The sequence below is a fragment of the Gracilinanus agilis genome, chromosome 6, assembly GCF_016433145.1.
Source record: "Gracilinanus agilis isolate LMUSP501 chromosome 6, AgileGrace, whole genome shotgun sequence".
NCBI classification, from domain to species: domain Eukaryota; kingdom Metazoa; phylum Chordata; class Mammalia; order Didelphimorphia; family Didelphidae; genus Gracilinanus; species Gracilinanus agilis.
The window spans coordinates 47,879,753-47,895,574 of record NC_058135.1 but is presented as its reverse complement, the minus strand read 5'-3'; the positions used below and the strand labels follow the sequence as shown (position 1 = coordinate 47,895,574).

At 35.3% G+C, this 15,822-nt stretch overlaps 1 pseudogene; it reads right to left on the bottom strand.

The window, feature by feature from the left end:
- Window positions 1-730: 730 nt before the first annotated feature.
- On the bottom strand, window positions 731-12,601 carry LOC123252237 (annotated as a pseudogene).
- Window positions 12,602-15,822: the final 3,221 nt, after the last annotated feature.

Here is a 15,822-nt window from a genome sequence, read left to right as displayed (position 1 = left end):
TATGTAACAATTTAAAATATTGAACTTAACTAAAAGCATGACAAAAGTCCAAGTAGGCATAACAGTTTTTACTTTACATTAATATTAAAAAAAGATATTTAAAGGAGAGTAAGTACATTGTTCATTGGATTGAGGGTCAGGCCTAGAGACAAGAGGTCCTGGGTTCAAATCTGACCTCAGACGGTTCCTACCTCCGTGGACCTGGGCAAGTCATTTACCCCCAATCCCTATATCTTATCACCCTTCTGCCTTGGAATCAATACATATTATTGATTCTAAGTAGGAAGGTGAGGGTTTTCAATTTTTTTAAAGTTCAGATATACCGTATTCAGTATCCACATTGGCAAACCGGCTTGATTTGAATCATGTAAAGTTGAAAATCTCCAAAAAAATAATTCCCCCCAAACCCCTACATATCTATTTAATTTGCCATGATATTTTGCTTTGAGTTGACATAATCTTTATTTGAAAATGGCATCTAATAATATAAAAATGTAAAAAAAATCAGCAAAACATGAAATATTGAGATTCTTTTTTCCTAAGCTTTCTCATTCGTTGATTTTTTAAATCTCACTCTTTTCAAAAACAGTTTCTAACATCATTGCCATTGCCAGTCTGATTACACAAACACATATGGCAAAAGAGCCTGGAATACATTCACAAGAAAAAGCCAAAGCTAAGAGTATGTAGCAGGTTCTATCAGAAAAAAAGAAAGAAATCTTTGAATGCATCATAAGTAAAATAGAGTAATTGATAGATATGACTCCTTTTGGTCATCTTGATCTTTTGCTCCATGTTTAAGAACCTGTGTGAATTCAACATAATTGAAATTTTCCGTTTTTTGCCAATAAGTACTTTTCTAGACAGCTCATCCACTTATTCATCTGTAAATCAGGTGCCATTTTGCCAGTAACTCTCTCAGGTAATGTTCATGAATGATGCCTATTGCTTCTTGATCTAAAAAAGCAAAAGCATTTTGATTCACATCTTCTGGATCTGTTCCATTTAACTTCACAGCAAACATAGTAATAAGAGACATGATGATATTTAATGGACATGGAGCCTCATTCAGCATAACATCTGGGTGTGCATCAGTTTGATTATTCCTGAAAAAAAGGAAAATATACAAATCTTTGTCAACGAAGCAATCTCTGTCCTAGTCTCTCATGTTAAAAAAATCCTCTTTAAATCTGTGATTGGTCAAGCATAACAAATATATGAGAAATTGCACTTTTTAGGTTACTTCTTTCTGACCTTCAGCTTTGCTTTTTTTGCTTCACAGAGGCTAGTGTATTCTATCACTACAAAGGGCTTTCCCCTCCTGTGCAAAATTAGAGTTGACCAGCTATGAGGGGACCGCTACATTTCAACATATGAATAAAATGAAATATTATCATGCTATAATAAACTATACATAGTAGGAAGTCCAAGGAATGGGGAAGATTTGTATGATGTATTTATGTGAATTAAATCCAGAATCAAGAAAATAAATTAGAGACTATGGCATCTCCTATATGATAGCATTAATATAGTAATATAAAGGAAAAGATACTAAAACAAAACTGAATACTATAATTTTTATGCCCAACTTTGGCTACAAAGAAGGGATAAAAATGTTCCTCTCTCCTTTCCTTAGAAAGATTGAGGAGTATGAGATGCAGAATATTGTAGATAATACCTGGTTGTGTTAGTTTATTTTTTTATTTATTTGTTTTTCTTTGTTACAAGAGATATATCTAGATTTGATTGTGATGTCAAAATCAAAAGGGATCGATATGTATGTACATGGGGAGCCAGGAGGCACAATAAACAGAACACTAAAATTGGAATCACAAAGATTCTTCTTCTTGAGTTCAAATCTGGCTTCATAGATTTATTAGCTGTGTGACCATGGGTAGGCAAGTCACTGAACACTGTCTGAGCTCCTCATTTGTAAAATCAGCTAGAGAAAGGAATGACAAACCACTGCAGTATCCTTGCAAAAAAAACCAACAACAACAACAACAAAAACCAAAAAAACCTCGAATAGGGTCATAAAGGGTTGGACACAACTGAAATGACTAAACAATGACAATAATATAAGATAAATTCTTCTGCATCATAAAGGGTAGGTGATCAGGAAAATCCTTCTAAAAATTTTATCTCTCTATTCATTCCAGAAAAGTATGACTTTTTTCTTTTATTGGGTTTTTATAGTACTTTATTATTAAAATGTGTTTAAGGACTTGATCATAGGCTATATGTAGGTCAAGGTTAACATTTCTTGCCTTTGTGTGTCATCTTCTGGCTTTGACATTCTTTTTACAAACTTTAACTTTTTACTTATTTTAACTTTAAAAAAGAAATTTTGTATATTTATGGTACTAAAAGATAAAATATATTTATACTATACAATACTATACTTGCATATCTTAGTTTCTAAACCTTTTCTGTCATCTGCTGGCCTTCACATGTAGCCTGCGGCTTCCACAAAACTTCTCCAAATTTCCCATTTAATTTCTTATGCCCAACCATGATTCAGCATACCTTTTTAAGGTATGTGATTTTTTGTGATAGAATATCATTTGCAAATGTATAATTATTTCCTAATGCCACCATGAAGAATCTTCTAGGAGCTTGTGAAATGATTGTTAAAAGTATATATGGGTTATTTTCTGATTTCCTTTTTCAGTAGTAACATCTATTATTTTTGTTTGTTTTTTCCCCAAGTCTTTGGTGGATGTCCTTCTCCATTTCATATAATTTCAGAATTTATCTCTCAGCAACTACAAATTGTGTTGTCTCTAGAATGGAATTCCGCATATGTTTATATGTTTTAATTGATATTTCCACCTTCAGTTTCTTTAGGGTGAATTCTATTTCCTCTTGCAGCACTCAAATTTAAAAGTAATGGCTCTACTGTCATTGTTAGAATAGTCATTCTTCCTCATTATTTCTTAAGCATCTAATATGGACCAGGTATATGCTAGGCATTGGGAATACAAAGAAAGGAAAACAAAAGAATCCCTGCTTTCTAGAAGTTCACACTCCAGGAGAGAATAACATGAAACAAGTTCATATAAATTATATTCAGAATAAATGGGTGATGAGAAATATCAAAAGAGGAAAAGTGCAATCAGCACAATTTCTTGTGGAAAAATGAAAATAATATTTTAACTGAGACTTGAACAAAGCCAGAGAAGAGAGGAGATGGAAATTAAGAGGAAATGAATTCCAGGCATAGGGGACAGTTAGTGAAAATGCCAGAACTTGAGAGATGGAACATCTTATACAAGGAAAGGCAAAAGGATCAAGTGATACTGGAAAACAGAATACATGAGAGTGAGTGAGGAATAAGAAAACTAGAAATTTTAGAGGATGTCAAGTTATAAAGGACTCTGAAGGCCAAAAAAAAGTTTTAAAAAATTTTATTCTTAGAAGGAAAGAGCCACTGGAGTTTATTAAATGGGTGAGGGTTTGGGGGCATGATATGATCAAACCTGTAATTAAGGAATATCACTTTGTTGACTGAGTAGAGCATGATATGGAGTGGGGAGATAATTGAGTCAAAGAGACAAATAAGTAGACTATTGAAATAGTTCAAGAATGGCATGATGAAAGTAGAAGAGTCGAATAATAAAGGGTGGGAAAGAGTGAGGAATTTAGGATGACAACTAGGTGTCAAAGGCAAGTGACTAGGAAGATGTCAGCCCCCAAAATAATTGGAAACATAAGAAGATAGGAGATCTTAGGGGGAAGGAAAATAGTTCAGTTCTGGATATGTTGAGTTTACTATAGATACAGGGCATCCAGTTCAATATGCCACATAAGCGGTTCAAGATGTGATTGTGGAGCTTAGGACAAAGACTAGGACTGGACAAAGAGATGTGAGGATCACCAGCATATAGTTGTTAAATGAATGCATAGGAACTGAGAAGGTCACCAAATAAAAGAGTATAGGGGGGAGAAGAGGAGGACCATGACCAAATCTTTTGGAACATTCATCATTAATGGATGTATACTGGATGAAGACTTATCAGAGAAGACTGAGATGAAGGTATAATGGGTAGGAGGAGAACTAGGATAGAGTAGTATTCCCAAAAAATCCTAAAAAGAAGAGAATAGTAAGGAAAAGCAATTGATTGACAGTTTGAAGGGCTAATATGAACCCAATTCCATTGCTGATTATCAGAGAAGTATTGATATGTTTGCTTTCCAACCTGGCCCAGTTCTCTCCTCCTTAGGTAGCCTGATACTCTCTCCACCTCCAACTTCCCTAAATTAAAAAAGGCTGGCAGTCTCTGACCTTTATCTGGAAAACACAGATGAAAATTTAATGATTAATGTTTGGAGTTCTTATAAATGTCCATATTAGTCAATGATTAAGTTTTTATTTATTAAGTACCTACCTCGTGCAGATATTATTCTATGTGTTACAGATACGAAGAAAGGCAAAGCACACTCCCTGTTTCAAGGAATCCACAGTCTGGTGGGGAAGGTAGCATGCTAGCAACTGTGTACAAGCAATATGTAAATGAGATAAATTGGAGAGAATAAAGAGAAGAAAACCCTTAACATTGTTAGGGTTCAAATGGGTGGCCACCAGAGGAACACACGAGACAATGCAGTCAAGCAGGAGAAAGCTTTATTGCCAGTGCGCGCTGGGGGAACTCAGCAAGAGAGTCCCAAGTGGTGCATTCAAAGGAGGGAATATATATGTTTCTAGGATATAGGTGCCTTTGTCTTAGGGTTAGCTAATAGCTAGACAGTGGGAGTAGGGATGTTTCCAGGTGCCACAGGATATGATTCTTAATCTTCAAGGCTGTCCTGTCTAGGGAGGAGTGGTGTCCCTGGGACTGTGAGCTCCAGATAACTGCCTTTCTGAGCAGAGCATGAAGCTATCAAAACCCCCCTACTTAACAGGATATGATGCTGTCAAGCTGTTAGTTATGGTGTTAGCTTTTTAGCTATAACAACATCAAGAACATTTAGGAAAGCTCTCATGAAGAAAGCAGGATTTTAGATGATACTTGAAGGAAGATTCTGAGTTAGAGATATGGAATGAAAGAATTTTGGATATGAAGAATAACCAATAAAAAATGTCCAGTGTCAGTTTATGGATTGTCTTGTATAAAGAACAGCCAGGCAAACATTGTCACTGGATTGCAGAATACATGGGTTAAGTAAGGTATGAAAACTGGTAGAGGGTATGGAGCAGTTGGAATACTAAAGAGAAGAGTTCATATTCTATTCTGTCCTCTGGTGTCTTTCTTCTCATTCATGAATTCTTAAGAGTTCACTAGCAGTAGCTCAGCAGCTATATGGTACTCAAATGACCTGTTCTCTATTCTTATTCTTCTCGACCTAACTGATGCCTTTGAAAATACTGATCACTTTCTTCTTGATACTCTCTTCCTTCTAGATTTTGGAGGCACTAGTGTCTTTTAGTTCTCTTATCTATATGGGAAAAAGCTATTTCTTCACAGTCTCCTTTTCTAGGTACTCTTCCAGATCACCTCCTTTAATTATAGATGTCTCACTGGGTTCCATCACACGTCCTTTATTTGAAGATATGTGGAATTTTTAGAAAACAAGCTTAATGATTCATTGATGTGATATGGCACTCAAGAAATGTAATAAAATTTTGGGCTTCATTGAGAAGGAAAGCTTCCTTGAATAAGGAAGTAATCATCAAATCTCACATGGAGTATTACTGCAGTTCTGGGACCCAAATTTTCAAAAGTATATTAACGGCTATGCAGCATCCAGAGGATAAAAACCAGGATAGTTAAGGCCATTGAGTATATATCATTTTAGAATGTTCTGAAAGAAATGGGGTTGTTTAGCCCTGAGAAGAGAAGACTCAGAGCTTACATTATTATATGATTATAAATATTTGATGGGCCTTGTGTGTAGGAGAGTTTAAAATTGTTTGGGAGAAAAGAACTTGTATATATTAGACATACCCTATTGGAGAAAGATGTGACTAAAACAACCTGTACTTTTCTGTAATGAATGCTTTACAGATTTTCCACAATTTTATTATTACAAAATTTCTAAAGTTAACTGTCAACAGTTCTCTGCCTTATTGCTCAGAATCAGGCTCATAATAGGATCATGCTCATTAGTGAACAAATAAATAGAGAAATGAAGCCTGAATCAACATTAGGTAAAGTGTATGGATATATTGGATTAGATAGATAGATAGATAGATAGATAGATAGATAGATAGATAGATAGATAGATAAAGACAGATAGATAAGGTAGACATACATGTATATGTACATATATATACATATTCATACTCTTGAGATCCATCTATCATCTCTGATAATTCTCTTATTGGCTTCCCACACCATACATGTATTGTGTGTGTTTGCAGAATCTCTATTTTTGAAATCATTAAAAGTTAAAACTGTGTTAAGACTTTGGGAAATATTTTTTTGTATATATGCATACATGCCTATACACACATGTATAGATCCAAAGAAGTGTGAATGCATATAGACATTGTACATCGTGTAAATAACACATAGCATATGTAAGATATTAACATATAAACTTTTTAAAATTTTACATATAAATAATAAAGATATAGTTTTTCCCATGTAGGTTTTATAGACTGCCAAAACCTACATATACACATAGACACACACACATACACACACATATATACCTATTCACTGTTGTTATTAAAAATGAGGAAGGCAGATATTAAAAGGGAGAATAGTATTTTAATAAAAGCCATGCTGATAGAGACAAAAATCATTGGACCACATGCCTATAAGTATTCAAACTGCCGCCTCAGCCATTTTACCTTTCGTATCTTCACGCGCCCACGTAGCTAAAGAGGCCACCTCTCCTGACTCCAGGAGTCTTATCCCCTCTCTTACATCATCACGCTTCCTGTCTGCCTCCATTTTTACAAGAGGAATCATGGGAAATGTAGTTCCTAGGTCCTCCACAGGTCCACAGAAGTTTGTCAAACACTATATTGATAAATATATTGAGGCTCAATCCTTCCAAATAGAACCCCAGGTGATTTTCAAATAACACACATAGATGTATAACATACATATTATATTTATATATACATAAACATAACACACACATACAATGTGTATTATATATGTATGTAGCACATCATATATATGCAACCTTGTCATAATGGTGTTAGTGTGTCCAAATGCAATATATGACTTAAGGCATGTTAATATAATGTATCATGAATTTTTTACTTGCCTGTGCATTGGAAAGAACACGATATTGATAGCAATTATGTAAATGATATGATATGCTAAATCTGCTATATTATTTTTATGATCACAAATATAATAATGTACCACCATATAATTTTCAGGGTCTACAAGTTTATCAATGCAGGTAGAATATAATCATGAGCCCTAAACCTTTTTCATAATTTACTTTCTGTACATATAAACAAAAGATCAGGAAAATTGTTAGATAGGTAAAAGATACAACAAAGATACACAGAGAGATACAATGTCCTTGTCCCCTGACCTAAACTTCATCTCTTTGATATTTCAAATGTTTTTCTAATTCACCTATGGAGGATCACTATCCAAATAGGCTTGTGGAAAAACAAACAAACTAGGGGACACACAGAAATCCAGAAGCTTTGTTAATCCAATGGGAGAGTAGCCCCTAAAAGTATGATGACTGAACATAGCAGAGTGGAAAGTGTAGAGCCTGCTCACTCTAAGTTTTAGTAGGGTTTCTGATAGAAAGATCCATTCCCTAAGCTTGAAAGTTCAAAAGTCAACACAAAATTGGGACCATTAGATTTTTAGCAAGTAGAATCTTTGCTCTTTGTTATAAAGAGGTTGGCTCTTGGGGCAAAGAATTTCTGGAAATAGCAATGAGGAGCTTTAAAGTGAAAACTCTGAAGGGAATAAGATAGATCAGTCCTTAAGGGAAAAGGTAGAGAACGTTGTTTTTGGTTCTGTTTTTTTCTCTAGGGAGATACTGCTTTTCCAAAAAAGCTGTTAAACAAAAAAAACCTCAGGACTTGGAACTGAAAGAAAATGGCAGAGCCTCCATTTCTCAATAGGAAAAAAAGTGGTATGACCGCTAAGAATATTAAGCAAAAATAGAAACCAGAAGCATGGAGGAGATTCACATTTATATGCCCAGTAGGGCCATTCCTGATAGCATAAGAGACTATGCAACTAGTTTATGGGGAAAATCTTTTTATTAATACTTGCTATCTCATTAAATAACTTTATTTTCATCCAATTGCATTTTCATGTTAAGTATTAAAATATGTACATCTATGATAGTTCATTAGCTATGATTTTGTGTAGATGCAGAAACATGGAATATCTTAAACTTGTGGTAGACTTGTCTGGTCTAGTTATCCTTTAAATTAGGAGTTGATATTCCACAATGTAACGGGAGAAAGCTGAAAATAAGAGTGCATATTGGAGGATGGATATCCCCAATTTTGGAGAGTTACATAGGATTCTGAGGACCATGTGAAACAGTTCCCTTTGACCTCCCAAATTCCATTAAAAAAAAAAACAAGAAAAGCTTTCAGTATAGTTCTTACTTTGGCTTTCCTATGAATCTAGTCTTCAAAACTAAAAGGTATATCAATTGATGCAAAACTTTTAGTGTAATTTTATTTGAAATAATATTTTTATCCTATTTCTATCTTCTTCACCTTGGAGATAAAAAAATGCACTGAATCCATTGGGACAGATTAGTACTTCCAAATACTCTTAAGTTCCATTCCTTCCATTTTGTGGTATCCCATCTTATCACAGCAAGTAGGCTGGAAGATCAATATCACTTCTAAATGAAAAAATTATGTAATTTCAACATCTGAAATTTTGCTGTATTTATTATTTTCAGAGCATGGTTCTTTAAAAAATAACCTCTCTCATTACTATGAACTTGATAAGCATTAACAAACATGAACATTCCCACATCCAAAGAATTGAAAAAGGACCATGTATGAAATTGTGCATCCTCATCACATGCTTTTAAAACATCAATTTCAAATTTAACACATTAGTTCCAACACTCCTTTGCTTCTCTGGGTCCCATTCTGCATTTTCATTGGCTCTTATTTGTATTTTTAAATGATTCATCAGTGTTATTTTCTTTCTTTTTTGATATATGATTATTATTAACCCCATTTCTTTTTAAACCCCTCCCATTTAACAAGAAACCAGTAAATTAAAAAGTAAAAATCCCTGTCTTCCTCCTCCCCAAGAAGGCAAGCATGTATGTAGGTTCTATGTACATTATCATATAATACACAATCCTTGTTTGCCAAATTGTGAAAAAAGAAACATAGTAGAGAAAAATTCAAAATAAATGGTATGTTTCAAACTGTATTTGGACTTCATGCAGAATATGGTTCTGAAAGATGCAGAGCACATTTACATCAGTCTTTAGTTGATAATTGCTCAGTATTTGTTATCTAATATCCAACTCTACCAAGGTAATAGGGAATGTCAAGTGGTATGTGGTCAGCACCCCCAGAAACATAGAGATGAGTTGAGACTCCCTTTCCTTAACTTCTCTTTCTGGCTTTGACTGATCAAATCCTGCCAACTATGTCACAATGGTGGAGGTGGGCCTCAACCTGGTTCAGGTAAGGGTCAGAATTAAAATTCAATGAGACTCTTGTAAACCATTTTAACTATTGCATAAAAAGTGTTTTATTTAGCCATAGCAGGTAGGGTTACTCAGAAAGGGAAGAGGACTGATTCAATTGGGAGGACTGTGTTGGCCATTCTGGTCAATTAGGTAGAAATAATGTCAGAATCCTGAAGGAGGAGATGCTGACTCCTAATGTCTTGGCTCTTTGTACATAAACTACTAGACATTTATGTCAATAGTCCAAACCTTAATCCCCTGAACCAATTAAATTTCAAGAACAGCTTTAATGTCTTTTAAATAAAAACTAGTATAGACTGGCAGATACTGCTTCAATATAAATCTATGTTATAAAAGATCTGTCATCATGAGACTATTAAAGGTCAAAGGAAGGAAATACTTTAAACAACTGTGGCTGGAGAAGAATTTTTACCTAAATAAAGAATAGAAATGATCATGAAAGACAAAAGGGACAGTTTTAATTTTACAAAACAGAAGTTTTTGAACAAATAAATTATATGCAGTTAGAATAAGAAGAATAATTAGTTGAGAAAAATTATAGCAAATTTATCTGACAAAGGTCTAAAATCAGTGGTATATAAAGAACTGATGCAGCTATGTAAGATGTAACATGGAAAAGGGAAGGGTGGAATTCCTGCAAGATACAGGGTCAAGCCTCACTCAGAATTCCAGGGGACAAGAACAAGAACAAGAACAAGAGCTATTCTTCAGTAGATAAGTAGAGAAAAGATAAGAACAAGCTGTTCCCAAGTGAATTTGAAGTGATCAGTCACAATGTGAAAAAGAGTTTCAAACCACTAACAATAAAATAAATTAAAATTAGGGCACTTCTGGGATTTTATTTTATTTCTTTCAGATTGGTAAGATGACAAAGCAGGAAAACAACAATTGTTGGAAGAATTATGGCCAGATAGATGCACAAATGAATTATTGGTGCTACAAACTGATTTAATCATAATGGAAAACTATTTGGAATTACATTTAAAATGTCAGTAATCTGGACACACTCTGATCCAGGAATATCATATTACTATTAGTTTTACACCTGAAGAGGGTTAAAGACAGAGGGAAAAGTCACATTTGTGAATTAATCATCCTACAAATTAATTTTTCTTAAAATATTATTAAGTGCTTACTAAGTACCAGGCATTGTGCAAAATGGGAGAGATAGAAGGAAGGCACTGAGAATGAGAAGAAGGATTAGGAAATGATTCTTATAGGAAGTGGTATTTTAGCTAAAACTTGAAAGAAGCCAGGGAAGCTAGGAGGGAAGGATGATGGAGAGAATTCTAAACTTGATAGACAGCAAGTGAAAATGCCTTTAGTCAGGAATTAGAATGTCTTATGTGAGGAACATCAAGGAGGCTAGTGTTATTCCATGACAGAGTGACTGGAGGGGACAAGCTGCATATATAAAAAGCCTTTTTAATGACAAATTGAGGATTTATATTGGATAATGTAAGTAATAGAGAACCACTGGACTTTATTGAATGGGAGAAGAAGGTAACAGGGTTAGACATTTGACTGAGGAGGATAAATTTGAGACATGAGTGGAAGATGGTTTTGAATGGGGAGAGACAAAGCAGGGAAGTTAACCAAAAAGCTATTGCAAAATTACTGACTATTTATAAGGTTTTAAGGTCATATACCAAAGTGATATTGTTATCAGAGGAGATGAGACGGAAAACAAGTTTTGGACATGTCAGATTTAGGATGTCTATGGTACATCCAGTTTAAGATATTCAACAAGCAGTTAGAGACAGAAGACTGGAGGTCAAAAAGATGTTGGACAAGTAGATCTTATTGGCATAGAAATGATAATTAAATCCATGGTAGTTGATGAGATCACTAAGCTTATGAAATCTGTCTGGAGAAGGGTAACCAAAAGAAGAAAATCTTGGAAAATATGTTGGAAGAATTGAACATCTTTTATTAAAGACAAGATTTAGGGACTTGATTACACTATTTAAGAACTTAAAGGACTATCACATGGAAGAGAGATTAGATTTGAGACAGTGAATGGAAGAATAATTCATCTCAGTATAAGAAAAAATAAAGTAAGGTCTTCCAAACAATTTGAGCTGTCAAAAAAGCAGAATATACTGCTTCAGAGGATAACAAAGCAATTGAAACAAATGAAAACAAGATAAAAACACTCTGATCCATGCATTGACTGATAATTTTTTTGGAAGAATGATGGTGAAATATAACTCACCTCCTAGCAGAGAAGTGATTAAATATTGTTTCAAAATGAGACATATGGTATCAGACATGATCAATATGTGTCCCTACCCCTTGTACTCTCAGATACCCAGAATTTTAGAGATAGAAATGACCATGTAATCCAATCAAATACTCAAAAAGGGATCTCAACTCAAACATACTCAAGAAGTGGTCATTGTCTCCGCTTGAAGACCTCCAATAAAGGGAATATGTTGCACATTGAAGAAGCCTATTTTACATTTGCATAGTTTTATTTTTTAGAAAGGGAATATTCTATGAGAAAGAGGGGAGAAGATATAAGTAAAAAAAATGATAACTCTTGGACTTCTGGTTAAGATGGCGGCAGAGTAAGGAGCAGCTGATCTATCTCTCCTAACAGAAGCATACAGGACTCCTCAAGGGGACATAAAAACGAATCCAGACAAATGAAGGAACCACACAACAGGGCGCAGCATTGAAGGTACATGGAATTGGGGCATTTCCATGCTATAAAGGGGTGAAACAGCTCTCAATAAAACGAGAGAGGAAGAAGCCCCTCCTCCACCCCCCACACCACGTACAGTACCAAGGCCAGCCCACAAGAGTTAAAGCAGGTTTGGGGCAACCAGTAAGTCACTAGCAGCTCCAGGGCTTATACCTGAGACCTGCAAGACATAGGACCCCAAGTGGCTAAAGAACAAGCACGGAATTTCCCGAGCATCTGCCCTGGTGAAGACATTACACTAGGCACAGACAAAGATCTCGAGCGCATGGACTTTCCTGAGCATGTGCACGGGTGAAGACATTACCCTAGCCACGGACAAAGATCGCGAGAGCACGGACTTTCCCGAGCATCTGTGTGGATGAAGGCACTGCCCTAGGCGCAGACAAAGATCTAGAGCGCAGGCTTGGACCTCAAGTGGGGACCCAGTGCAGACAGGAGCTCAGCTGTGGAAGCAGCCCTTGAGACTGCTGAAGGAGCCTCGGGCAGAGGGGCAGACTGGGGACAACCAGGAGGCTTGAACCAGAGGACAAGGAGACCGGAGCCCTCAGGAGCTTAGAAAGTGCAGGCAGGCCATGAGTGTGAAGACAAAGCTGAAAAGAGGCGGGGCTAACAATAACAAGCCAAGAACCCCAGAAGAAAAAGATTATCAAGAAAAACTCTGGAACACTCGACAACTTTTACACAGAGAAAATCCAGACAACAGAGGAGGACAAACAGGTATCCAAACCTTCCCAAAACAATGAAAACTGATCACAAGCAATTGAAGAGTTCAAAAATGAGAAGTTGAGGAAGATGGAAGAGATCGGGAAAGAAAATAACAGTTTAAAAGGCAGAATTTCACAATTGGAAAGTGAGGCAAGTCAACTGAAGACCAGAAATGACCAGATTGAAAAGGAAAACCAATCCTAAAGGCTAGAATTGAGAAATTAGAAGCCAATGATCTCTCAAAACAACAAGAACAAATAAAACAAAGTCAAAAGACTGATAAAATAGAAGGAAGCATGAAATATCTCAATGAGAAAGTGACAGACCAAGAAAACTGGTATAGAAGAGAAAATTTGAGAATCACTGGTCTTCCAGAAAAAGCAGAAATTAATAAAAACTTGGACTCCATACTTAAAAAAATTATTCAACAAAATTGCCCTGAAGTCCTACAAAAAGAGGGCAATATAGACATTTAAAGAATCTATAGATCAACCTCGACACTCGACCCAGAAAGGACAACACCAAAGAATATAATAGCGAAATTCAAGAGCTTCCAAGTAAAAGAAAAAATCTTACAAGAAGCCAGAAAGAGACAATTCAAATATCAAGGAGCACCAATCAGGATCACACAGTATCTGGCAGCCCCCATGCTAAAAGACCACAAGGCTTGGAATACAATATTCAGAAAGGCAAGAGAGCTGGGCCTTTAGCCACGGATCAACTACCCATCAAAACTGACTGTATACTTCCAGGGGGAAGTATGGGCATTCAACAAAATTGAAGATTTCCAAGTTTTTACACAAAAGAGACCAGGACTAAATGGAAAGGTTGATACCGAACCACGAAAATCAAGAGAAACATGAAAAGGTAAATAAGAAACAGAGGGAAAAGAAAGAAAACTCATAATTTTTTTTAAATTTACTCTTTAAGGGCTTAAATAAGATCTAATTATCTGTATTACTATGTGGAGAAATGCTATGTATAATTCCCTGCAGTGAACTCTATTCAGTATTATAATATTCACTATTATAGCAACCAGAAGAAATAATTCATAGGGAGAGGTTGAAATACTAAATGGTCTAAGATGATATGGGGAGTGGGAAAGAGGGGGGTGAATAGTAGGGGACATCAAGAGAAACGTGAGTGAATAAGAAAAATGGTATATTCTATTACACACAAAGAGGGCATGGGAAGGGGAGGGGACAAATACTATTATAAGGAGGAGAGGAAGAGAGCATTAAGAGGTAATATTTAAAACTTACTCTCAGTGTAATTAACCCTGAGAGGGAAGAGTAGCCATATTATCCATTGGGATAAAAAACTCTATCTAACCCTACTGAGAATGTCAGAAGGGATAAACCAAGGGGAGCAGAGGAGTGGGGAGGTCAAAAAACGGAGGGGAGAAGAAGGGGGAGGGAATTCATTAGGCCTTTACAAATAAAAAGAGGGGAATAACAAGGGAGAGGGTAGAAAGGGAAGTTAATCAAGGGATGGGGATAAGGGATACCAGCTCAAAGCAAACCACTGGTTTAAAAGAAAATAGTGTAAGAAGAAGGGGTGGGACTAGGAGAGGATACAAAAATGTCATTGAATGCAAAACTGATAATTATAACTCTGAATGTGAATGGGATGAACTTGCTTGTAAAACGGAAGCAAATAAAAGAGTGGATTAAAAACCAAAATCCTACAATATGTTGTCTACAAGAAACACATATGAGGCAGGTGGACATACACAAGTTTAAGGTTAAGGGCTTGAGCAAAATCTTTTGGGCATCAAATGAGAAAAAGAAGGCAGGAGTGGCTATTATGATCTCTGACAAAGCCAAAGTAAAAATAGATATGATTAAAAAAGACAGGGAAGGTCATTACATCCAGATTAAAGGCAATATAAACAATGAGGAAATAACACTGCTCAATATATATGCACCAAGTGGTATAGCATCCAGATTCATAAAGGAGAAATTGGCACAGCTCAAGAAGGAAATAGTAAGTAAAACCATAATAATGAGAGATCCAAATATTCCTCTTTCAGATCTAGATAAATCAAACCAAATAATAAATAAGAAAGTGGTAAGAGAGGTGAATAAAGTGCTAGAAAAATTAGATGTAATTGATATGTGGAGAAAAATAAATAGGGACAAAAAGGAATACACCTTCTTTTCTGCTGCACATGGTACATTCACAAAGATTGACCATGTAATAGGGCATAGAATCATTGCAAACAAATGCAAAAGAACAGATATAATAAATGTAACCTTCTCAGATCATAATGTAATAAAAATAAAAATTAGTAAGGGCACCAGGACAGGCAAATCAAAAACCAATTGGAAATTAAACAATATGATTCTCCAAAACCAATTAGTCAAAGAAGAAATCATAGAAACAATCAACAATTTCATTGAAGAGAAAGCCAATGATGAGACATCCTACCAACCTCTGTGGGATGCAGCTAAGGCAGTATTCAGGGGGAAATTTATATCCTTGAGTACATATAATAACAAATTAAGGAAGGCAGAAATTAATGCAACTCAAAAATTAGAAAGCAAGCAAATTAAAAACCCCCAGATGAAAATTAAATTAGAAATACTAAAAATTAAGGGAGAAATTAATAAAATCAAAATTAAAAGAACTATTGAATTAATAAATAAGACTAGAAGCTGGTATTTGGAAAAAAAAACAGATAAAATAGACAAAGTACTGGTCAATCTAATAAGAAAAAGGAAAGAAGAAAACCAAATTGACAGTATTAAAGATGAAAAGGGAGACCTCTCCTATAATGAAGG